At 40.9% G+C, this 17,407-nt stretch overlaps 1 pseudogene; it reads right to left on the reverse strand.

Moving 5' to 3' along the window:
* Positions 1-13,204: 13,204 nt before the first annotated feature.
* LOC118917368 (ubiquitin-conjugating enzyme E2 E1-like) lies at positions 13,205-15,900 on the reverse strand (annotated as a pseudogene).
* Positions 15,901-17,407: the final 1,507 nt, after the last annotated feature.

A 17,407-nucleotide genomic window follows, 5' to 3' on the forward strand; every position in this document is an offset into this window, starting at 1 on the left:
TTTCCTTCAAAGGTTTATTTGCCCGTGGCTGAGAATACATTTTCCCCCAGAAGTTATACCTGGAAGTAGCTGGTAGAATCTCTGAACCTAAAATCTGTCTTCATGGCTGTGATGGTTGGGTGGGCTGCCCCCGGTGGCTGCTGTGCAGGGGACCACCCTGTGGACAGTGTGGCTTCACCTGGGAATGCCTATCTGTGGGGCTTCCACTCTGGGACCTTCTTGTGGGGAATTGGTCTAAGGTAAAGCACCTCCTAGATGGGTGGGGACTTCCCCAGAACTGGGGAAGGGTGGAGACACTGGAAGCTGTGAAATTAGCCCTCCGTGAGATAGAAGACTGCTTAGAGACCCTGCATGGCTATGTAGTGACTGGGATTGTGGATTTTTTGTTTCTCGAGATATTAGAAAGGGTTATCAAACAGAAAGACACACTTTGACGTTACTTGGAGGAGCTGGATGATGAACTATGTGATGCCGTTAAGAAAGAGAGATGGTAATTGAGAAGACAGGTAGCACTCCTGAGAGATATGTTAGCAGTGATGAAGGAGGCAGCTGGAGGATCCACATTGCAGGAGGCCGTGGGGGAGCGGGAGGAAGGAATGGCGATAGGGAGTTTACCCCAAAGGAGTATACTGTGTACATTTCTCCCATCATTGAATATATTTTGGGAGTTGATATCCTGCAGGGCCTGTGGTTACAGACCACTGCAGGTGAGTTCAGACTGAGGTTACATGTGGTAAAGGCAGTTCTGAGGGGACATGCTAAGCACCCACCTGTAGCTCTGCCTGTACCTTGGTGGGTGACAAATACTAAGCAGTATAAATTGCCTAGGGGACAAGGAAATTGGAGAAACTCTACAGGAGTTGGAGAAGTTGGGCATCATAAGGTCCACTCATAGTCCTTTTAATTCCCCATTGCGGCCAGTGAAAAAGCCAGACAGCTCCTGGCATATGACAGTGGATTATAGGGAATTGAATAAAGTCACACTCCCTTTGCATGCTGCTGTCCCCTCCATAGAGCCCTTATGAACACACTCAGTCATGAACTAGGGACATATCATTATGTTATGGACCTTGCTAATGCTTTCTTCTCTATTGATATACCACAGGAAAGTCAGAAACAGTTTGCCTTCATGTGAGAAGGCCAGCAATGGACATTTACTGTCTTTCCACAGGGATACCTCCACAGTCCCACCATTTGTCATGGACTTGTAGAACAGGACTTGGCCGTATGGAGGAAACTGCAAATGGTGAGGCTGTATCACTACATTGATGCTCACATCTGATTCTCTTGCAGATTTAGAAGGGTCAGTTCCTAGACTGCTGCAACATCTACAAGAGAAAGGATGGGCTGTGAACAGCACCAAGGTTCAGGGATCTGGTTTGTCATTAAAGTTCTTGGGGATTGTCTGGTCGGGTAAAACTAAAGTTATCCCAGAAGCAGTCATAGGCAAGGTCCAGTTTTTCCCTACCCTACCACTGTGGAAGACAAGAATTTTGGGGTCTTTTGGGATACTGGAGAGTGTTTACCCTGCACTTGGGACAAATTCTGAAGCCCTTATAGTGGTTGGTAAAAAAGGGCATCAGGTGGGACAGGGATGAAATATGAGCAGCTGTTTTTATTGCCGCTAAGCGAGCAGTCAAGGCCATGCAGGCCTTGAGTGTAATGGACTCATCAAGGCCCTGTGAGCTAGATGTTCACGTAACGGAAGACGGTTATGGATGGGGCCTTTGGCAGCGGCTTGAACAGATGTGCCAACCTATTGGATTCTGGTCACAATTATGGAAAGGAGCAAAGATTTTGTACATCTTGATAGAGAAGCAACTGGCTGCTGTGTATCATGCCTTGCTGGCTTTGGAGTCCATCACCAGAACAGCTCCGACCAAGGTAATAACCACCTATCCCATTGCGGGATGGGTGCAAGACTGGACCCAAAGGCCATGGAGTGGCATGGCACAGATGCCTACACTGGCCAAATGGGACATATATTTACATCAGTGTAGAGCCCTCTCCACTAGCCCCTTAAGTGGAGAACTCCAACGCTTATTGAGGCTAGTGATGTATACCAGTGGAAAGCAGGAAAAACTTGCTTTTGAGCAATTGGTAGCCAAGAGTCCTCATCAAGAGGAAAAAGCCCCTATACCTGAAAATGATTGGTATACAGATGCTTCCAGTTGTGCGCTGTCCCCAAAGTGGAGAGCTGTGGCTTTCCATCCTAAGACTGAGATGATATGGATGGATGACAGGAAGGGGAAGAGCAGTCAATGGGCTGAGTTGCAGGCAGTACATTCATGATCACCCAGGAGCCCTCCCCTATAGCTGTCTGCACTGACAGCTGGGCCATCTATGGAGCTTGACCCTGTGGCTACCGACATGATACCATGCCAACTGGATGGTTGATCACTGGCCCCTTTGGGGGGCAAGAGTTGTGGCAAGACCTATGAGCCTCTGGTCAGACTAAGACAGTTACTGTATATCATGTGATTGACCATTTGCCTTTGGATATCCCCAAGGAATGATGAAACAGACACGTTGGCCCAGGTGCGCTGGCTAGAAGGAAAGCCTGCCTCTAATATATCCCAATGGTTACATTAGCTTTTGTTGCATATGGGGCAAAAGACAGTGTGGGATCATCAGTGGGGTTTGCCATTGACCTTTGAAGAAGTTAACAGAGCCCAGAAGGAGTGCCTTGTGTGCTCTAAGAGGGACTTACACCAAGTCCTGCAGCAACATGGGACAATAGTAAAGGGGCTGATACCCCTTGTCACATGGCAGATAGACTATATTGGGCCTCTGCCCATATCAGAAGGACATTGGCATGCCGTGACTTGTGTGGGCACAACTGCTGGACTGTTGGTTGCTTTTCCTATAGCCAGCTGCAGGTGATTGAGAGCGATCAAGGTATCCACTTTACTGGACATGCGTTACAAGGTGGGTGCAGCAATTAGGAATAAAGTGGAAGTTTCATGTACCATATAACCTTACTGAGGCAGGCATGATAGAGAGCTACAATGGTTTGTTGAAATTTGGCTTGAAGTTGGACACTAATAGTCTATGGGGCTAGTCAGTTCACTATTGACAGTGCTACGGTGTTTGAATAAGAAGCCCTGAAAAGGAGTCTTGAGCCCTGTGGATGTGCTAACACACATTGCTGCCTCTCCTGCATATGCAAACTGAAGAGGAGTTATTGAAGCCAGGGTATGGCCAGCAGAGCAACATCCTGCTGACAGCCCCAACTGCATTAAACCCTGGAGACTCTGTTAAGTGCATGTGACATTTCAACACATGGACCGGCAATGGCTGGCCCTTTTAGCACCTTGGAGAAAAGTCCTCGAAGCTGGCCTCCTGTGTGTTCCTGGAGTAACAGCAGAGTGGCCCCTAAAGATCACAGTCATATACCCAAAATGTCCAGGAGGTAAAAGCATCTTATGAGGAAGTTTTATGTTTATTGTCAGTGCATGTACCTCCTGTAGCCCTATATATTGACCCATCTGGAACTCCCACAGGGAAGGGGTATACTAGAGCAGGACAAGATCCCACTCTTACCACTGTCCTATCATAGGACCACTCTCTTGCATGTATCCTACCTGATGGACAAGATTTGCCTATGCTGGTGTCATTAAAACATGTAACTATTCCCCTTAAGGTTACTTTCTTCTACAGTGCCTGTGGTGGCCTGGACTAACCCCCTGGCTGCAGCTGCTGCTTGATGAGTTCACTGAGCTCCTTACTGGTTTAGATACTGGCCTCCTGTGGAATGGGTGAGCTATGAACTTAATCTGCATAGAACTTTGAACCTAGCTGGATCCTCTGGCTTGAAGATTATCATGATTTTTACTGCTGTTGTTATTGTATGTTATTAGGCTGGTTACAGTGCTCCAGTTTTCTCACCCAGGGGCCACTGTGGTAGATGGGGAGCAAGTAGATTGTGAGGGAAATTTCTAGGGGTGTGGGCTATGGGTAAAATTGCAGTATGTCCAGAATCTCTCCTCTAGCCTTAGTGCATCTCCATATAAACAGATGTTTCCAAGGGGTGGAGAGGAGTAGCCATCTCCATATCAATAGGTGACTATAGTTAGTTGGTGGAGAGGCAGAGTGTGTGCTGGGAGAAGAGAGGTTTTTTGCTTCTTCCCAGCTCAGGGTGGGGCTGGTCAGGGTGATGGGGAGGGAGACACAGGTGAGCAGGAGTAGTTCTTGTCAGCAATAAACAGGTTTCTCCCACTTTATTTTTCCTGTTGACTGATTTTCACTTCAAAGGTTTATTTGCCCATGGCTGGGAACACATATTCCTCCTGGAGTTACACAATCCTAATCCAAGTAATCCTGAAAGATTTCTTGAGGAAATCTACTGTGCTCCTCTAGAATTTTACATCGCATCACATAGTGGTGCTCAAATATTAGGTACTTCAACATTTTTGATTGAAAGGTAAAGGTCCCTAGATGAGGAAAGATAGCTTTAGTGTCTATGGTTTTGGTTAAATTATATAAAGTCTCTGAGACTCATTTTAATATTTCTTAAAATAGAATTTTAAATAAAGAACATGCATCTATGACCTGTCCAACATATCACAAGCAATTTGAGGGCAAGGACAGTACCTTACACTTCTATGTATAGCATTTAGCACATTGGCTTGCACAAATAAGATACTCGATACATGTTTAATAAAGAAAGGTATGTTTGAAAAATTGGAAACAAGATTGGCCAAACTGAAATGTGAATAAGCTTTTAAAATCTTTAATTCTTTTAAAACTTTTTATTTCTTTTTATAATATTTAGTAGTAACAAAAAGTTAGGAATCTATCAGGGGTTGCAAACTCAAATGCCTACCAGAGATCACACAAGTAATGAGAAATGACAATGGTTAAGACAAAAGGAACTGTGGAGAACTGGCGATTATTGGAAAGAACTTTAAATGTCTGTCCCAAAAGGGGGCAGCTGATCCGTCCTAGCCAACTGTCTTATGGAATAGGGGCAGCAATATTGCCAGAACTCTAGATATGTATGTGAAATTTCTGTATTTGTGGCTTGACTAGCCAGTTAGTGCATTCTGCTAAAAAGAATACATAAATCAAAAAAGATCCCATTTTAGACTTCCTGGTGTCTAAAATGTTCTTTAAAAAGTACGTATTTAAGATGGAATTATCTTATCATTTTTGGGCTTGAATTTTCTGTTCTCATTTCCAATTTCAATTGGAATACTTCATCAATGCCACTTTCTATTGTACTCAGTTGCAGAGGTAACTGAAGTAAAACAGAGTGCTATTAGCTATTACTGAATTTTGACTTTCTATTGACAAAAGTATTAAGTAGTTCCTTTTTCAGATTATTCTGTACCACAAACATTTTAAAAAGCATGAGTGATAACAGATTTTCAACTAACCAATAGATGATCAAAAAATGTGCTTAGCAAAGATTATGGATATTCTTATGTTTAGATGTAGGTGGCTCAGATAAAAGCAACATACTTTTGACAAGGCTGGACTTGTAAGTTCATGTCCAAAAAACCATTCCTTTTAATACACAGAAATCCTCTGTGTATCAGTAAAATCTAATGGCTTAAGCAGAGCCACTTGAGTTTCATAAGACCTACTCCAATTTGCAGTTGATATGATGTTGCGGGGAGTTCATAAAGGTAGTATGTGAGTCATTTTCCAGCGTGATATAACTAGAATTGATTCTTGGCCCAGAGAGATGTGAGTCAATTCAGTCCTGACTCAGTTCCCAGTCTGATGGACAGTGACTCACTTCCCTATGTGATGTCATGTTTGTTCCTTATAAGATTTGACCTCCTCATTGTTTTGTTGTATTAGGGTTTGGGTTTTTTTTTAACTAAAGAAGAAAGTGAGAATATTGTAGAATAAAATGAAATACTCCAAGGAATATAGAACCTGACTAATAAAGAAAGCTTTGACTTTCTTACAATAAGCCTGAAGGAATAATTAAGTCTTAAATGCTTATATTGTTGTTCCCACCTATTAGGATTGTTAATTTCTAAACAGCCTAGCTATTAGCCAACATTTGATTGAAATAAGCTTGTATGTAAAATAAGAAAAATTGGTATAGCAACAATTCCATCATTTGGTAGATAACTTAAAAAAAGCTGCATTGGAAAAAGTTAACAAGAGATGGTCAGATTAAAGAGGACATATGGATTGATCTTTCTAGAAAGATACATTAATTTATATACAAATAAATAAAAAATGGAACATTTGTTATGAAACCCATGAGTATTTTCAGAATATGTAGAATATTAAAAAAATACTATAAAAATGGCCTTACACTTATGTCAATTGTGAATGAAATTCAGTGTTCATGATACCATTGGTGGTCAAGTTTGGAAGCTGAGAAGAAAAGCCACTGATGCATCTCAGACACTATATGGTGAAATGGATTAACTTTGGTCTTATCCTCAAGGATGCTCTCACCCTGGGTAGATAACTATATTAAACAATAGAAGCTCCTTTTGATTACCTTATGCTAAAGGGGGAAATTTTAGGGGATGGATGAATCAAAGGAATTGACAAATAACCAAGTCCCAGAGCACTTTGGGGGACTTGTTCCAATTCTGGCAACTTGCAGCCCTGTCTGACAGCCTTCTCTATCCATTTCTCACTATTTAGGTTATAAATATCCAGGAATATGACCAGTTAATTGATCCACTTAGCAGGTGTATTTCCCCTTGGATGAATCATCTCTGACAGAGGGGCTAGCTGTATAATTCTCACTGGGAAAACTGTTATGAGCTGGCAGTCATCCTAACTTGTGTCTGCTCCAGAGACCACTGAGTTTGTTCTCCAACTTCTTTCTTCTACAGCCTTAATCATAACAACTACAGTGTTTTTTTTAAATCTATCCTGTAGATAAGTGCTGTTCAAAGTTTTATGTTCATACAGATTAACTGGGGATCTTGTTAAAATTCAGATTCTGATCCAGTAGAACTGGGGTACTGCCTGAGAGTCTGCATTTCCAGTATGCTCCCCAGTGATGCCAGTAATGCCAGTCTGTGGACCACACATTCAGCAGCAAGACTATAAAAGACGTTTTTGGCTGCCTCACTAATATCCATTCTCTCCTCCCCCTTTCTAATAGTACAGAGGTCTTTATCCAAGAATTCACTTCCACCCATGTGGATATATGTGCTTTGTGGGGAATACAGTCCAAATGCTTTGAGGAGAACTAAATATACTCCCAGCTTTAGTGGTAGGGACCAATTGGCTAAAGCCAATCATTTCATATTACCTGAATATTCCTGAATCTAAAACAGTGGTTGGCAGGTAGTAGATACTCAACAAATATTTTTTAAGTGGATACATCAATTAATGTAAGCATAAATATGTGACATGAGTTTATTTAATTAAGGTGAATTTCAGGACATTGGCTTGGAATGCTGGTCTGGAAGCCCTATCTGCTATTGGATATGAAAGTTTGAGACTTGATTGTAACTGGCAGCCTTCCTTCCATAGTTAAGGAGTCAGCCTTAGAATGAAGCTGACAATAGAGAAAGCAGAGCAAAGAGACAGAAAGAAATGGGCCATGGGTAACAACAGTGAAGCATTAAACTTCTCTATGTTCAACCCAACAGTTATGTGAACCAAAAACCCCCTTCTTTTAAAGTCAGGTTTAGTCGGATTTTTGTTAGAACATGAAAAGTCTTAACCAGCAATGGGGAAATGTCTTATACCATTTCTAGGATATCCTATTTCGGTGCAATGTGGGTGCCTTCATGGATTGCTGTGGTCAGAAGCAGAGTCAGAAAGCATTGCACCCTATGGTACGGATTTAGAAAAAGGCTATTGATGAAACTTACTAAGGAAGTGTCAGCAGGAAGAGCAGATGTCTGTGATCTTAGCCTCTCATTGATATAAGGAAAGGCACCTACTGGAATATGGAAAGTTTAGGTTCCAGGCAAAAGACCCTAACTCCTTGTTGCTTCTATCTAGGGAAAGTGAGAGAACAACTTGTGGGGATACAAACAGATATTGGGGTACCAGGCAATCTGAGTTAGATACATGATGTTCTCAGGACCTTTCCAGGAAAGCCACTTTTGCAGTTTTGGAGATTTGAGGCCTGCAGGGAGGCCTGTAGCTCATCTGGCTGGAGTGGGGAGGAAGCCATCAGTTCTGTATAGGAAGCTGAGTTTGGGGCAGCACATCTCATGGGGAGAAGTTGGCCTGTCCAAGCCACCTAAAGTGACCTTCCAGAGTCATTTCTAGATAATTTTGCTTGTTACACACACTAAATTAAACTCTTTACCTTACCAGTCATTTAAAATCCTTCAAGTGCTTCTCTACTGCCTTTAGGATCAAGTGCAAGGAGTTTGTTTTCCAAGACAGTCCCCTCCGGCCTAAGCTAACACTTGAGTGTTTCTTGTGTCACCCCTACATTACACTATAAACTCCAACTATACCAGTCAACCTTCTATGCTCTGAACATTTCATATATCATCACTTCTCAGTGTCTGGAAGACTTCTGTACCATGCCTTTTCCTGGAATGCATCTTTCTGAGCACTCTGTCCACTAAATTTCCTCATGATCAAAGCCTGCTCATCCTTTAAGGTTCAGCTCAACTGTTACTGTCTCTGGGAAACATTCCCAGATCTTTAATCTCCATACCTAACATAATTAATCATTGCTGCCTTGGCACTTGGTTCACACTGCCAGCGCATACTACACTTATCACCTTGTTAAGCAACATATTCACGGCCTCCCTAGATTATGGTTCTCCCCTAGATTATGTTTCCCAAGCATAGATATTTGTCTTATTTGTCTTTATAGCTTAAGTCCTACTGGGCTGCTCTCCCTGGAACTGACCCTGCTGGCCCCATTGTGGGTTCATGCCCTTAATTCTCTTTGGGTGCATGCCTTGAGGCCAAAGTTTACTGAGAAGTACTACAGGCCTTTCTGTGGTGATAAGAGAATCTAAAGATGGGCTAGGTGCAGACTATTAAAATGCTGAAATTTGTACTTATGCTGTAAAGGGCCAAACAAGTTTGGGAGAGAACAAAATAGGAAGAGAAGACACTTGGAGAAAGTTCTCAGAAGGTCAGTAGGATCTGTCTCCATGGAAAACAGCCACTGATACAGAAGATGATCTAGTATATAAAAGGTATAATATTTAAAATATATAATTTAAAAAATAAAATGTCCCCCCTTTTTAACCTTTTCTCAATATGATTGTATTGCTGTTAACTTTATTACTAAAGCTTAATGCCTAAGATACCAGAAAGCACTCCTAGAAACAGCAGTGAATGTGGACATTCATTGATTTGCCTCCACCATTACAGTGTACAGGATGGGATTTCTATTTCTACAGCCATGGTGCCTGGTTTGTCCTTGTTAGAGTGCTAATGACAGGCCCTTAAAAATTAGAGCACACAGAGGTGAGGGAAATAGTTGAGTCTTCCATTTTCTTCAGGCCAACAAACTTCAGTGATTTACAACTATACACCTTGATCTCTGTGGATTTTGGGAACAATGGTGTAATGTCCAGAACGATAAAAACCAGGAGGTCACGTGGCTTTTCTGAAGGTTTGTTCAGTCACCTCAGGATACACCTAAAGGTAAGCTGATGTCAAAGTACACAGGCTACTGGGTGTGAGCCTGACGGGAGCAGAGACTGGGAGGTCTAATGGAGCAGTTGGCACGGTGACAGTCTGCAGGCCCAGTTTGGCCTGCACAGCAGCTGCACATGTTCCTGGGATCAGAGCCAGCTGGTGACTTATGGCAACGGTTTCTGGGTCCTGGCTGCATCCCAAACCAGCCCAAGCTCCTTAGCCCTAACTTGGCAGTGGCTTTCAGCACCTTGAGCAAGAAGGTGAAGCTGCCCCTCACACCCTAACCCACACCCTCCTCCCAGCCTGACAGGCAGCCTGCCCCAGGCAGGGTTACAGGTCAGCAGGAAGGGCTGATCTTCTGAGGTTAACTTTGGTCAGCCTCAGAACTTCTGCAGTGGTTTGCCTTCTCTGGGGCCAGGAGGCACTTCACTGTTGCTATCTGTGCATCTGGCCCCACCCACATTGGTGTAGACATCACATGGGATGGAACAAAAACCCAGTAGATTTCCCTGACTCTACCAATCCAGGAGCACTCAGAGGCAGCTCAAGCACTGGTTTCAAAACTGGCCTTGGTTTCACAGGAAGTGTCCCCCTTAATGAGGGTCTCCCAAACAGGGAATCAGGAGTGCCACAACATTCAAAATAAGATGGGTTTTAGTCTCCATTAGAACATTTCACAAACACTCCAAATAAAAACATAGATGCTTTCAGTCTCCTGCCAAGTATGGCTAAAACATCTTTAGAACACTGTGGTATCTTAGTTGATTGGAATGGGCAATCTAAGTAAAAACAGAGTGCTTGCTATGCAAATAAAGCTTCCAGACAAGTCTCCTGTCTCCCTTCCCCAGCAGATTGTCATTTCCAGCCCCTCCCATGTGGAACTCTGAAATCTGCTTTTAAAATATAGTCTATTTGCATTTTTTCCCCCTCATGTTTCAGTCTAATTCTCCCAGATTGAGAGAAACACAATAAAGAGAAAAAAATTGTTTTCAGTGCTTCCCTTTTCACAAACTCTTTTTTTGGAAACCACAACCTCGGATCCCAGCAGAGGTTCCTGGGGGTTTTAAGAACATCAATCAGTTTCACAGCTGGAGGCCGAGGCTTTCCTCAGGGAAGACTTTGTACATAAAACAGATTTACTTTGTCCTTGCCAGGGTAGACAAAGGTTTAAATTAAATATGCAGCAAGCTGCACTTGGCTGCTTGCCACAGCCTGAGGGTGGGGGAAAGGAGACGGTGTCCCTGCTCTCCTTCCCTGCTCTGTGGCTGCTGCTGTTTTTTTCTGTTTTTTCAGTGGAAACAGCCTGGAGTTAGCACATCAGGCTCTTTTCTGTAAATAGCCTATGTGATGCTTTACAAGTCACTTAGGCTCCTGGGACCTCAGTTTCCTCTTCTATATAATGAAGAGTTTGAGATGATCTGTAAAGGTCTATTTTCCATATTTAATCTTCTAAGATATCCCCAAGTTCAGCTGTATGGATTTCCAACAAATGCCCAAGCCTCATCTCTGAATTAATACATGCTCATCATTCCTGGGGTGACTGGGACACCCTGGTTCCTTTTTCCCCAGACTGCAGGGGCCAGGAGGGTTACGTTATGAGAAGGAGGCCCAGAAGCACATGATAAATGGCAAATGACTGTACTTCAGTCTTGGGGAGTCATAAGTGGTGGGGATTGGAGTAAATTGGAGAAATATCCCTCAAAAACGAGGCAGCCTGTACCCAACTCAGCTCAAGCCAATTGTTACTATCTGGAAATATGGGCCCCTGGGACAGTTTTTTCATTTTTTTTTAATGTGAAAGTTCTAAACTTTTAAATATTGGTAACTAAATAAGAAAAAAACTTTGTATATCATAAAATAGGTAAATAGGTCTGTGGATTGAATTCCACTTAAAGAGGGTCAGTTTGCAGGGTTCATGGACCTTAAGAAGATAAGAATGTTTGCCCTATCTCAGAGAGTTATTTAGAGAATCTGTGTATTTAACTGTGTTCTAAGCTGCAGCAAAGAACTGTAGAACTGAAAGGTAGAACCTTAATAGGTTGTTCAATCATATTTTTCTGTATAGAAATGTTCTACTGGAGGGTAAGATTCAGCAAAATAACTACCCATATTCAAAACTAAATTCCACTTAACTTTTGGCATGGGAAGTAGTGGTTCTTTTTTATTATTAGTTAAAAATAATTTATAATATGTACCTCCATGTTAAAAAAAATAGATTTCATGCTACTAGCTTTGTGGGGAAAGCAGGGTTATACAGGAGTATATATTTAAACTTAGGAATTCTATTTTGCATTCTGTAATAATGGTAACCTTTTATGTTATTATTAGCATATTAAATGAAAATCTTTTAGCCTATAACTGAATATTAAAGATTTATACTATAAGGTAAAATATGCATTTCAGCCCATATCTCTATCATTTGGGTACATGTGTTCTAATAATATAAAAATTAAAATAATAAGTCCACAAAAGACAAAAGCAACTTCAAGTTTTGTTCTCTGCATAGTGAAGTAGGCAGTCTGTTTATCTTGATACTCAAATAAAAATGGGATTTAATCCTTTAAAACATTCCTGTTAGTGGATAGATTGCCTCTTTTCCTATTTTATGTAAGACAACGTAAATTTTAATTTCAGAAATGTATATGAAATACATTGCAGTGATTCTACATTTGTTCAAGTGATGTACAAGTAACAAACAGGCAGAGGTAAATTATTAAGAAACAAGATAAAATGATTTCTTTTCTTGGAATGCTACAATTTTACAGAGTAAAGTAATTGATGGTACCTAAATATAAAAGCATTTCCTTTAACATGGACAGACAGTAAATCTCTTTTCAGTTTTCTTTCATGGTGTTAGTCTTTTAAGACATAAAGATTATTTCTTCTCCTTTCTTCTAGAGTATGTTTATCTTCTTTCCCTGTATTTAAGCTTTTTATCTTTATGTCTTACATAGTAAGTCTCTTGAATTTGATCCATTAGTTTATAGTTTCTATTTATTTATTATTTTAATATTGTTTTTAGCACAGTAACAAATGAAGACTTAAGCTGTCCACTGCATATAACCAACTCACTGACCAACTCCTATTCCATGCTGTACATTTGACAGCTTAAGGTATTTTACTACAGGCTTTCCCAAGTCCTGAATCAAATCTCTAATCCATCTGCAGTAGATTGGGATATGCAATAAAATACATAACTTCTCATTTCCTATATGGTTTCTTAAAGCCAGATGTCCACTTTATATATATGACAGTCTCTAAAAACTATTAAATATTGATGTTCCCTTCAAAGAAGGGAAAATCCCGATTTTTAATACAAAAAATAATGTGCTTGAAAATTACATAAATGGCCATGTGTGTAAACTATACAAAATTAAGCTGTTTTAAATTTACAGACTATAAGCAACTGAACCCAAATGTATTCTTCTCTGAACATTTCAGCTAATATTGAAGAACTAGTAACAGTTTTAGAAATTGCTATTACAGGTTCTACTGTACCAAATACCCTAAGTTACAACAAAATCATAGGAAATAAGACTGAATAATACCTGTTATAGAAATACCCTACTCTTTATCAACTTCCATCCTCCCCAACCCCTTCAAAATCATAAGTAGCTTTGCGACAGACAAATAAGGTAAGAACTGTGAAAACCTAATTTATGTAGCATATCTCTTGGTCCGTTATATAGTGTATCTGTCTGGCTATTCTGTCATGTTTGGCTCTATTGGTCACATAGTGAGTGGCAATATTTCACACCAGTGGGTTTGCAGGATTACTGTAGCTAAGAAGTGAGCAGATAGAAAGGAAGACTTTTAAATGGTTAGAGCTGGACTCCAACTATCTTTCAATATATACGAGCAAATAACAACTTGACTATTTATATCATGATGATTAATTCTTGTCTTAAATGTAAACTTCGGTGGCTCAAAGGGATATTCTAGTGTAGAAGTGATGTCAAGGAAGACTATGCCACCCTTGCACGTGGATCCCAGAGGCCCTAGAATGGTTGATCCCATTCACAGATGTCATTGCCTTTGGGACCTGCACTGCAGGTTGCTGGTCTAGGTGGAGGGTCTAAGTGATGCCTGCCAGTTCATTCTGAATCCTCTTGGCACTGGTGGAAAGGAGTTTGGAGTATTTGCTCATGCCTACTTTAGTCTCCTCCTTGGGGGTGTTAGTTTCTGTACCTCTGGGCCAGAGGGGGTTCCAAGCTCCAGGCAAGTTCACTATGGATTTGATGAGACCAAATAATGACAACAGAACGTGTAGGTAAAAAGGGGCTCATAGCAAGCTTTATTCTCATGACAGTAGGTTGAATGTTAGACTCTTGTCCACCTTTGCCTCTGCCACTGGCTCAGCCTCTGCCCCTCTCTCAGCCTCTGCCCCTCTCTCTCCTGCTCTCCTGCTCTCTTCTCTAGGCTCTGCTCTTTGGCTTCCCTCTGCTTTTAGCACTGGGAGGAACTCTTCTTAAAGCAGTACCCTCCGTGATAGCCTATTGCCGAAGAGTATGCAAGCATGCCCCGGCACAGTAGGCTAAATATTACCTCATCATATGTACACAATGGGTATTAGGTGAGGATCCTGACTTCCATTTTCCCTAAAGTTTCTTTCTTGGTTCTCTGGTTGGAGAATGAAGATGAGAAGGCCCTTAGATGAACATATGATATAATGAACCCCCCCAACTCAACTCCACAAACAACACCTCTCTTTGAGTCTGGGTCCACTGTAATGCCAGGGTGGCTATGGCTGTAGCTGCAGCTCTCTGCCTTATAATTTAAATATATATTTCACATTTTAAGGCTTTCTTTTACAATATAAACTGAAGGTCACATGTAAATAGGGTTTCCCTATTAACAAGGCAATATGTGAAATTTTTACCAAATGTGATGGCATGGGCAAAATCAGAATGTACACTGCCATGGTCAGGAAAAACATCAGCTGTAAACAAATGTTCCAGACTTACTGGTTCTTATTTATTTATTTATTTATTTAGTTAGTTAGTTATCATTAATCTACAATTACATGAAGAACATTATGTTTACTAGGCTCCCCCCTTCACCAAGTCCCCCCCACAAACCCCATTTCAGTCACTGTCCATCAGCGTAGTAAGATGCTGTAGAATCACTACTTGTCTTCTCTGTGTTGTACAGCCTTCCCCATGCCCACCCCCAACACTTACTGGTTCTTTTTAACAACAAAGTACAACTGTGCAATTATTATCACTTGTAACTATAGCATGGGAAGCACTGAATATTTTGTTACTATACGAGTCTGGATAACCATTGTGCAACAGACCAACTCTGAAATCTCAAGGGCTTTACACAACAAAAAATTATTTCTTGCTTACACAAATAATGTAGTTAGCAGGGATTCTTCCACTCAGAGAATAGAGAACCCAGGCCTCTCCAACTTGTGAAGCTGCCATATTAACTGTGACTTTCAAAGTCATTGCACAAGGAATGGAAGAGCTGGAGGGTTCCTTATGGGCCTCAGTGACCTTAAATCTGGAAGTGATATGTGACACTTCTCACCTTTTACCAACCAGAACTAGATATGTCTCCATTCTAACTGCAAAAAGGATTAAAAAATGTAAGGGAGGTTATCTCTTGTTTTGTAACTTTGCAGCCCAAGTAGTATTGATGATTTTTATCTCATTTATTTAACTGATAGACCTAGAGCTGCTGACTCATGGCCTGATTCTGTGACTTCTTTGCTTCTCTAACTATATCATACTCTTTCCAATGCATTTCTAGATCAGGTGCCCAAGAGGGACAATCTGATTGGCTTATCATCATTGTCTATTAAGACAGAGGCTTTGTTTAAAGCCATCTGAAATGCACTGGCCAGGCTACAGACTGCTCTTGATTATGTGTCCACACCTGTTTTAGCCAACTGTGGAAAGGAGGGAATAAATTACATAGGAATTTGGAGATAATATGAATAAATTAACTTGGCAGAATAATTTTGAATAATGAAGATTTTAAAACATATCTAAAAAATGTCTTCATTATTATTAAATTGCTACTATATCCAATGATTGCAAGATCAAAATTTGTCAAGGTTTTGTAAAGAACTATAGCTTTATTTTTTCAAGCATATTTAAATAATATAAATTAAGAATAGCTGTTTATAAATGTCAGTCAAAAAACTAAGGTGTATATAAATGTGACTATTTTTTTAATAGCTGAATTTAATTTTGTCTCTATTCCACTGAGTGGAAGAAACTTCATTTTGTTAGATTTCAGGCCTCCTCTACCTGTATACAATCTTGACCTCTGTAAACATCCCTCCTGGTTTCATGAGCTACTGACCATGACAGAGATTACCACTTACCTACCGATACCCATTTTCTCTTTCTTTAGTCAAAGAACCACCTTATTTTTTATTTGGGCACATGGCTGCCCACCTAGTGACCATATTTCCCAAGCTAGGTATGGACATGTGACTATGTTCCGGCCGGTGGGTGGAGAATGGGAATGATGTGTTAACTTCTAGGTCATGTCCTTAAATGGCATCTGCTGGTCCTCATTTTTCTACATTCTTTTTCTCTTTTTCCTAGGCTGGAATGAAGATATGGTGATGGTGAGCCAGCTTTGTTTCTGAGCACAGGGGCAATATTCCAGTAGTGGCAGAGCAAGATAGGAGAAATACAGGCTCCTGGATGACCTGATGGAGCAGACCAGCTCTAGCCTGCTTGAACTTTCTACCTTGAACTTTCAGGTGATAGAAATGAGTGTACTATCTTGTTTAAGGCTCTGTCATTTTGGTCTTTATGAAAGCAGCTGAACCAATATCTTAAAGGACACACCTACTTTCTGAGGTAGTTCCTGCTAAGCCCTTTGTTTCTGGTGTCCAAATCTCTTCTAGCCTGCTGTTTCTTAGGCTCTGTTCATGTAGCTCTATGTATTGGTAATAAGCTATTGCTTCCTTACCAGCTGCCCTATGAGAAACTCTGCTTCTGTGCCTGTCTTGCATTTCTGGCATCAATCTGCTGCCACCATACCACTTTGTGGCTTTGAGAACTTTGTGAGGTCCTTATAGGACCATCTGCCTAGACATAGCATACAGATTTTTCCATTGACTCCTATACATGCCGGACATAGGAATCTAGGGAGTCCTTCATCTCCCAGATTCCACGGAGAGATGGGGAAGAATATTCTGCTCTAGAGTCCCCAAACATACCTCGGTATATTTCATTATTCCTCCTCTGACCTTAATCAGAGGGTTCAGCTCAGGATGGGAGGGGGATCAGATTTAGGGTCCTTTCTCAGGAACCCCCTGGTGTCTTTACTTTTCTTTCAAATCTCTACTCCTTATTAGAAAAATATTTCTGAATATTGGCAGCACAGGAATCTCTGTTCTAACATGTCAGGTTTCCTTATAAGTCTTTTTGCTTCAATGCCTGGGCCTAAACTTTAAAAATATTTTTTCTGGATTCTTTTGTGTCATTCCTCCTCTGAGGAAATAGGTGGTGGGTAGTGACAAGTAGAATAATGTGGATGGATAGAAGTGTCTGTTAATGTTTCAAAATTTCATCTGTCATTTAATTAGCACCCAATATTGCCAAATACTTGTCTTTTAAGAGTTTCTTTAGTCAAAAAATAAGAATTATTTGTTGTAGTGTGGTGGAAATTTCACTGGCTCAAGATTTAGAAAGTCTGTGCACTAGTCCTAGTTTATTCCTCATCTGTGGGAGCATACATTCTCTGTCAACAGTAAAGTGCAGTTCCACATGGCTGTCTCTTTTATCTGTGGACTTTGATTCTGTTGATTGTGTGACATTGGGAAACTGACCTAGATTTCGATCTTTGGTGTTTACTGTGTATTTCCATAGCACTTTGTGCCTCAAAATAC

The sequence above is a fragment of the Manis pentadactyla genome, chromosome 8, assembly GCF_030020395.1.
Source record: "Manis pentadactyla isolate mManPen7 chromosome 8, mManPen7.hap1, whole genome shotgun sequence".
NCBI lineage: Eukaryota > Metazoa > Chordata > Mammalia > Pholidota > Manidae > Manis > Manis pentadactyla.